Genomic DNA, 9,691 nt, shown 5'->3' with positions numbered 1-9,691 from the left:
ATTGGGTGGCTTCATCTTCATCTTAACACATTCACAAGGGAGACATCTCCCATCATGCAGGGTGCATTCGCACCTCCACAGATCTCCAGTATCAGGTCTTGATACTGGTAATAGCTTAAAATGGCCACAGCTTACGGGCTATTCATGCCTGTGCCACCTTTTGGGTGGCTTAATCTTCATCATCATCATCATCTTGATCAGTCACGGGAGACATGTCCCGTCACGCAGGGTGCAGTCGCGCCTCCACAGATCTCCAGTATCTTCTATTGATACTGGTAATGGCTCAAAAGGGCCACCACTTACGAGCTATTCATGCCCGTGCTACCTTTTGGGTGGCTTCATCTTCATCTTCATCTTCATCTTAACACATTCACAAAGGAGACATCTCCCGTCATGCAGGGTGCATTCGCACCTCCACAGATCTCCAGTATCAGCTTTTGATACTGGTAATGGCTCAAAAGGGCCACCACTTACGGGCTATTCATGCCCGTGCCACCTTTTGGGTGGCTTAATCTTCATCAATCAATCAATCAAATATTAAACCAGAGTCTACTTTCAAGTGTGGTCTAGAGCAGACACTTGCGAGATACTGTACCAACGCTCAGTGCGTCAACTCACACCAACGTATCACCTGTGTACTTCTGTATATTCGACCAAATATATATATATAGTATCTTAGTGTCTGTGTTTATTTGTCACCATACTTTACGTAACAATAGAACCGTTACAGTCTGAATCTGCCCATATTGTGCTGTTTCAGGGTCGAATACGATATATTACGTTATTTACTTTAATCAGTATATGATGAATTGAATGTTTATCGTATATGCAACCTGCCCTCAGGCCGGGTTCATTCCCTCCAGACATACTTGTGTAAAGGAGGAAATGTAGATGTTTATCTCTCAGAATGTTTGGTAATATGTTTATTGTTTGTGATGTGTGTATAAGTACGTATTAACACGATGTACTGAACGGGGTGAGAATAGCTTGAGCTACCTCATCCCTTTGTGTGTATTTTACATCAATAAACTTATTTCAATTCAATTTCAATTTCAATTCCCTCCAGTTGCCGACCCCAAAGACACATTTAGCAGTTTTTACCTAGTTGCTGTTCATTCAAAATAGGAGCTTTCTAAAAAATAAATTCATATTATTATATATTAACATATTGTTCATATTTCGGCGCAGATTAGATTAGGTGTTATAGGTTCTGTTGGCGATTATTTGTATTTGTAGTACGTGGGTGAAGCATTTCAACCCGTCCTCGGCTCAAGTCCATTACATCCAGCGGTCGACCCCATAGACGCATTCATAAATTTTAACATGCTGTTCGTTCAAAATGGGAAAATATAAATTAATATAATAATATATTAGCATATTGTGCATATATATACATTGGTTTGGTTAGATGTTTAGGTTCTGTTGGCGATTATTTGTATTTGCAGTACGTGGGTGAAGCATTTACAGCGTTGTGGTTCGAACAAAATTCGTCAGTGAAGCACTTGTTCCGGAACTGTTCAAACGTCACCAGCTGTTACAAGTTTTGCAGCTTCGTCTGCAAATGTCATTTCCTATTATTCCCACATGACTTAGCACCCAGTTGATAAGTACCCGACGGCCTTAACGTTTGAGTGTTTGCATTAATGATATGACATTTTTTATCAGATGGTTGTTGCCGTATATGTGTTCTTGTTGTAAGGTTTCAATGGCAGTTCTCGTGAGTCATGTGTAAACTGTTTTTCATTCATAAACCAGTCCGTCCTTCAAACAAAGACCCAAAAGTGATTCCAAGCACCCGCACACCCGCTGTTTATGAATGGAAAAACGGTTTTCACGCGACTCACAACTGATTTCGTTCGAACACTTCCGGAACAAGTGCTTCACTGAAGAATTTTGTTCGAACCACAACGCACAATGTGGTAATATATTATAATATTAATTTATATTTGAGAAAATTTCTGTTTTGAATCAACAGCGTGTAAAAATTTATGAATGCGTCTGTGGGGTCGACCGATGGATGTAATGGACTTGAGTCGAGGACGGGTTGTAGATGCTTCACCCACGTACTTCAAATGCAATTAAATAATCGCCAACAGAACCTAATCACCTAACATAACCTATGCCTATCTGTACATAGAATTGTTATGTATAATAATATTAATTTATATGAAAACAAACCAATTTTGAATACATAGTATGTTAAAGAATTATGACTTATAATTCAATTGTATAAGTCTCTGGTGCAGAGATACACATGGATTATTGTATCCATGCAGGCATGGAGACCTCATCTCCAGACAGACATAGCTGCTATGGAGAAGGTGCAACACTGGGCAATAAAAATCATCCCAGAGCTTAGTCAGCTCTCGTATCAGGAACGCTTGAAGGCCACAGGGCTAACAACACTGCAAACCAGGCATGACAGGGCGGATCTCATCGAAACCTTTAAAATACTGAACAATTTGGAGGACGTTGACAATTTCTTCAAAAGGTCAGATGTAACACGAACGAGGAGCAATGGGTTCAAGCTCAACAAACCACAATGTAAGGCGGAAAACAAGATGTTTTTTTCACCCATAGGGTTGTAAATCCGTGGAACTACCTACCCGCCGAAGCCATAAACGCAAAAACTCTGCTGGATTTTATAATACAGCGGGAAAAGATCATCATGGAAAATGGGGGGCCCTTTGACAAGCCACTGGCTTCCTGTCTTCGTAATTCAGGTAAGATTGAGAGGAGAAAAGAAAAATGTCTTCCTAAATTTATTTAGTTTACGTTTAACATTTCAATTTTTTAGGTACGTTTTTTGTGTTAGTAGATATAGAGAATGTGGGAGGGAGGACTGTGAAAAATGTTCAATCGATTGCTTTGAGTGTATGTATTTGCTATTTGTACCTGCAAGATCGAGCTCTTAGCTCCCCCGACTTTCTAACAGAAGGTTGTTTCATGTACATTCTAGGCATCCCAACCCATTTTTCTCTATCATATCTACAGATGATGATGAAGATTAAGCCACCCAAAAGGTGGCACGGGCATGAATAGCCCGTAAGTGGTTTTAAGCCATTCCCATTGGAGATCTGTGGAGGTGCGAATGCACCCTGCATGATGGGAGATGTCTCCCTTGTGAATGTGTTAAGATGAAGATGAAGCCACCCAAAAGGTGGCATAGGCATGAATTGGTAAGTGGTGGCCCTTTTGAGCCATCACCAGTATCAATAGATGATACTGGAGATCTGTGGAGGTGCGACTGCACCCAGCGTGACGGGAGATGTCTCCCGTGTTTTAAACAGAAGATGAAGATGAAGCCACCCAAAAGGTGGCTCGGGCATGAATAGCCCGTAAGAGGTGGCCCTTTCGAGCCATTACCAGTATCAAAAGATGATACTGGAGATCTGTGGAGGCGCAACTGCACCCTGCGTGACGGGAGATGTCCCCCGGACCAAGTGGTGACCAAATGGTGCATATCTACAATATGATAATCTATATATCTATACATAGATAATATATATAGATTATATAACTTTATCTATCTATCATATATATATATATATATATATATATATATATATATATATATATATATATATATATATATATATATTATATATATATATATATATATATATATATATATATATATATATATATATATATATATATATATATATATATATATATATATATATTAGTATATTTTGGTAGCAGTCTTTCCTGTAGACATATTTTATTAAATATGACCGAAAAAGTAAGATTAATAATTCTAACACGAATTTTCTCAATCTTTCGTACATTATGCTTCACTGTTGGAGGTAAATCAAAAATCACTTCTCCAAAATTCATTTTTATTTCTAGTCTGACGCGACACGGGCGCGTTTCGTAAAACTTATTACATTTTCAAAGACTTCACAAATACACAACTGATTAGAACTTGCATTTCCCTGATTTTATATCTACTTTTGAGTGAGGTGGGAAGGGTGATGTGGCATTACATTTGAGTGAGGTGGGAAGGATGATGTGGCATTAGAGGATATTAATAGGGTATTAAAAGTATCAACACAAGACAGAACACGAAACAATGGATATTGAATAGAAGTGTTTGTAGAAAGCCTATTGGTCCATATTTCTTGATGCTTCTATATTGGAGCGGAGTCTTGAGGTGGGTAGAATATAGTTGTGCAATAATTGGCTGTTGATTGCTGGTGTTGACTTCTTGATGTGTAGTGCCTCGCAAACGTCAAGCCGCCTGCTATCGCTGTATCTATCGATGATTTCTGTGTTGTTTACTAGGATTTCTCTGGCGATGGTTTGGTTATGGGAAGAGATTATATGTTCCTTAATGGAGCCCTGTTGTTTATGCATCGTTAAACGCCTAGAAAGAGATGTTGTTGTCTTGCCTATATACTGGGTTTTTTGGAGCTTACAGTCCCCAAGTGGGCATTTGAAGGCATAGACGACGTTAGTCTCTTTTAAAGCGTTCTGTTTCGTGTCTGGAGAGTTTCTCATGAGTAGGCTGGCCGTTTTTCTGGTTTTATAGTAAATCGTCAGTTGTATCCTCTGATTTTTGTCTGTAGGGATAACGTTTCTATTAACAATATCTTTCAGGACCCTTTCCTCTGTTTTATGAGCTGTGGAAAAGAAGTTCCTGTAAAATAGTCTAATAGGGGGTATAGGTGTTGTGTTAGTTGTCTCTTCAGAGGTTGCATGGCTTTTCACTTTCCTTCTTATGATGTCTTCGATGAAACCATTGGAGAAGCCGTTATTGACTAGAACCTGCCTTACCCTACAGAGTTCTTCGTCGACTTGCTTCCATTCTGAGCTGTGGCTGAGAGCACGGTCGACGTATGCGTTAACAACACTCCTCTTGTACCTGTCAGGGCAGTCGCTGTTGGCATTTAGGCACATTCCTATGTTTGTTTCCTTTGTGTAGACTGCAGTGTGGAAACCTCCGCCCTTTTCCATGACTGTTACATCTAGAAAAGGCAGCTTCCCATCCTTTTCCGTCTCGTAAGTGAAACGCAGCACGGAACTCTGCTCAAATGCCTCCTTCAGCTCCTGCAGATGTCTGACATCAGGTACCTGTGTAAAAATGTCGTCAACATACCTGCAGTATATGGCCGGTTTCAAGTTCATGTCGACTAAGACTTTTTGCTCGATGGTCTTTGAAAATGTAATAAGTTTTACGAAACGCGCCCGTGTCGCGTCAGACTAGAAATAAAAATGAATTTTGGAGAAGTGATTTTTGATTTACCTCCAACAGTGAAGCATAATGTACGAAAGATTGAGAAAATTCGTGTTAGAATTATTAATCTTACTTTTTCGGTCATATTTAATAAAATATATATATATATATATATCCACACCACAGAAGGATTCGAACCCGGACAGCCAGGAGCACTATGCCCCCATGGCGTACCCGGTTCTTTATCCACTCGACCAACCGTGACTGTACAAAAGTCATTGGTAGCCGAGGCTATTTCCCCAACATCCCAACAGCACTTGGAGGTAAGCTTGGGCATAGATATTTCTCCGAATCACCTCACTTTGTGGGGCTCAATCACCGTCTGCCTAACTTCCAAACGGTTGGGCATCATTCCTTTCTCCCGTCTCAAGTTCAAGTTCAAGTATGTTTATTGAGATAAGCAATAAATACATCTCAAAGGGATAGAGTAGCTTAGGCTATTTCTACCCCCCTCTACTTCAAGTCCCTCAAGGGGCGCACAAATTCAGTGAGTACAAATAGACATATAACAGTACAAGAATCCCATTTAACAATGCATACAGCAAGTACAGCATATAATTGTTACATTCTTGGGGCAAAATTCTTGTAGCTCCTAAGTATACTGTCTATTATACCATTATCACACATCCAAACAATTTGATGTAGTACACTATTTATTTCCTTATTTCTATATTTTTCAATAAGGTGACACTCTAACACATAATGTTCTAAGGTGTGGGCGTGCGGCATACTACATAATTTACACTCCTTATCTTTTTCACTGACATCAACACCGTATTGCCAGATATATTTATATCCTAATCGTAATCTCATGTAAATTGAATCCTTCCAAGTAGACTTTCCTTTACCATAAGTGAAGGACGAATTTGTATTTATTATTGAATAATTCTTAAGTGCGTTACTACTGTCCACCATTGTCATTCTCTTTATCATTTCTTCACCCTCCTGAATCACCTTGAGTCTTGTTTTTATTTGTTTCAAGGATAACTGACATACAACATCAACAAGAGTTTTTTCAGTGGCTCTCTTCGCTATGTCATCAACTACCTCATTCAACAGTATTCCCACATGTGAAGGGATCCACATGAATCTTACTTTATACCCAGTTTTTTCTAGTCTCTTAACATTCTCTCTACACTCTATCACAATATTCTGATAAACTGGGCGTCTGCTATTTAAAGACTCTAACGCTCCTCTGCTGTCAATAAAGAAGCAAGCATTTTTACCACATTTGACTACTTCCTGTAATCCTGCTAATACTCCTTGGAGTTCAGCCTGTGTTGAAGAGACATTGTCAGTTAAGCGGCGTCCAATAACAGTATCTACAGTGCCGATGTCAGTGTACTCCCTGATCAAGACTCCACATCCTGCCTTCCCATCCCTAGCTACTGACCCATCAAAATATACATGTAGAGTGTTTTCCGTAGGCAGTTTTCTAATTATACAATCATATGTTGCCCTCAGCTCTCCTATTTCATACATACTGTTTTTCTTATGCAAGGGAGTAATTACTACATCTACATTACAATCCTCCCATGGTGGTGTAAATTTTCTCTTGGGCACAGCAACACACTCTGTAATAACATCATACTTTATAACATTATAACATAATTTATTCATATATACTCTCTTCTTCATCATACACTGTTCACTACTTCCCACCTTTTGAACCGAGAGGATTAATTCATTAGCTCCCCCACCTCTCATTAATCTAATGGCAGAGGCTACATTTATCTCTGAAATTCTATCCCCAATACTCTGCAGATTCAACTCCATCCTCATTATCTCAATCATAGCATTTCTTGGGCATCCTAAGATAATTCTCATTGCTTCATTTTGTACCTTCTCCAACTTGCCCATCCTACCTTTACCAAAACAAGAAATGACAGGTGCAGCATAATCAATAAGAGATCTTACAGTACTCAAGTATAACATTCGTAGCACAGGGACTCCCACTCCACGGGAGACATCTCCCGTCACGTAGGGTGCAGTCGCACCTCAACAGATCTCCAGTATCATTTATTGATACTGGTGATGGCTCAAAAGGCACCATTTGGTCCGGGAGACATCTCCTGTCACGCAGGGTGCAGTCGCGCCTCCACAGATCTCCAGTATCATCTCTTGATACTGGTGATGGCTCAAAAGGGCCACCACTTACGGGCTATTCATGCCCGTGCCACCTCTTGGGTGGCTAAATCTTTATCATCATCACCGACTTTACGTCACACACAGTATCAGCTCTTGATACTGGTAATGGCTCAAAAGGGCCACCACTTACGGGCTATTCATGCCCGTGCCACCTTTTGGATGGTTTAATCGTCATCTTGGACACATTCATGGGAGACATCTCCCGTCACGCAGAGTGCACTTGCACCTCCACAGATCTCCAGTATCAGCTCTTGATACTGGTGATGGCTCGAAAGGGCCACCACTTACTAGCTATTCATGCCCGTGCCACCTTTTTGGTGGCTTCATCTTCATCTTCTTCATCTGTTTAAAACACGGGAGACATCTCCCGTCACGCTGGGTGCAGTCGCACCTCCACAGATCTCCAGTATCATCTATTGATACTGGTGATGGCTCAAAAGGGCCACCACTTACCAATTCATGCCCGTGCCACCTATTGGGTGGCTTCATCTTCATCTTAACACATTCACAAGGGAGACATCTCCCATCATGCAGGGTGCATTCGCACCTCCACAGATCTCCAGTATCAGCTCTTGATACTGGTAATGGCTTAAAAAGGCCACCACTTACGGGCTATTCATGCCCGTGCCACCTTTTGGGTGGCTTAATCTTCATCATCATCATCATCATCATACGTCACACATCATCTGGTCACCATTTGGTCCTGGAGACATCTCCCGTCACGCAGGGTGCAGTCGCACCTCCACAGATCTCCAGTATCAGCTCTTGATACTGGTAAAGGCTTAAAATGGCCACCACTTACGGGCTATTTATGCCCGTGCCACCTTTTGGGTGGCTTCATCTTCATCTTAACACATTCACAAGGGAGACATCTCCCGTCATGCAGGGTGCATTCGCACCTCCACAGATCTCCAGTATCAGCTCTTGATACTGGTAATGGCTTAAAAGGGCCACCACTTACGGGCTATTCATGCCCGTGCCACCTTTTGGGTGGCTTAATCTTCATCAATCAATCAATCGACTCCCACTCCCTTTCCACAGCATGCCAAAGCCTTCAGAGGTTGTAATCTCTTCCGACATTGACCCAACAGTCTGTTCATCTCAGCTTCCAAACTCTCATGGGTATATCCAACATATATGCCTAAATATTTATATCTTGGTTATCTTGAGATAATTTCGGGGCTTTTTAGTGTCCCCGCGGCCCGGTCCTCGACCAGGCCTCCACCCCCAGGAAGCTGCCCGTGACAGCTGACTAACACCCAGGTACCTATTTTACTGCTAGGTAACAGGGGCATAGGGTGAAAGAAACTCTGCCCATTGTTTCTCGCCGGCGCCTGGGATCGAACCCAGGACCACAGGATCACGAGTCCAACGTGCTGTCCGCTTGGTCGACCGGCTCCTATATATATTAACTCTCTCTATATTTTTATCGTTTATTTTCAAAACAATGGGGCTCCGACTTCTACATTCAAACTTAGTTTTGTTTTCATTAACCACCAATCCCATATGGTGACACAGGTTCCCGAAATTGTCCAACACTGTTTGAACCTTTGAAATATCTTTGCCCTGAAACAAAATATCATCGGCATATATGATCGGAGTTACCCCATTTGAGTATCTCTCAGATGCTATCTGCTATCAGATGCTATCATTAGTACATTAAACAGGGTGGGACTCAACACTCCTCCCTGAGGTGTGCCGAGTTCAAAAGACCTCACACCTGACATACAACCTTGATACCACACCTGAGCCTTCCTTTCGTAAAGATAATCCCCTATCCAGCGCAATAATTTCCCTTTAACACCAAGACTAGCTAATTCATATAAAATAACCTCTTAGTTGGCTTTATCAAAAGCTCCTTGTAAATCAATGAAAATTCTATAATAATCATTTTCATTAGCTAGACATTTAATAATACAATCAAAGGTACTTTTTCCTTTGAGGAACCCGAACAAATTACTCGACAGCTGATCACCTATTATATATAAAAGTCTATTTAAAATGATCCTCTCCATCATTTTACAAAAACACGAGGTTAAAGACACAGGTCTATACTCTCCATTGGCTTTAGGGATAGGGATGATCATAGCTTTTTTCCATTTACTGGGAATACTGCCCTCTTTATAACTAATATTAAAGAGGTCTAAAAGTGGGCTTTTCGTCATAGTGGCAAGTTCATTAAGTATTTCATAAGTTACTCCATCCTCCCCAGGTGCGGTAGATTTCCCAACTTTAATCGCCGTTATTAGTTCTTCTCTGGTATTACCTGTGCAAGTGACATCACCACTGTTACCTGCTATAAGT

This window comes from Procambarus clarkii, chromosome 66 (assembly GCF_040958095.1).
Source record: "Procambarus clarkii isolate CNS0578487 chromosome 66, FALCON_Pclarkii_2.0, whole genome shotgun sequence".
Taxonomy (NCBI): Eukaryota; Metazoa; Arthropoda; class Malacostraca; order Decapoda; family Cambaridae; genus Procambarus; species Procambarus clarkii.
The sequence above is the reverse complement of the archived record's forward strand: the minus strand, read 5'-3'. Positions refer to the sequence as shown.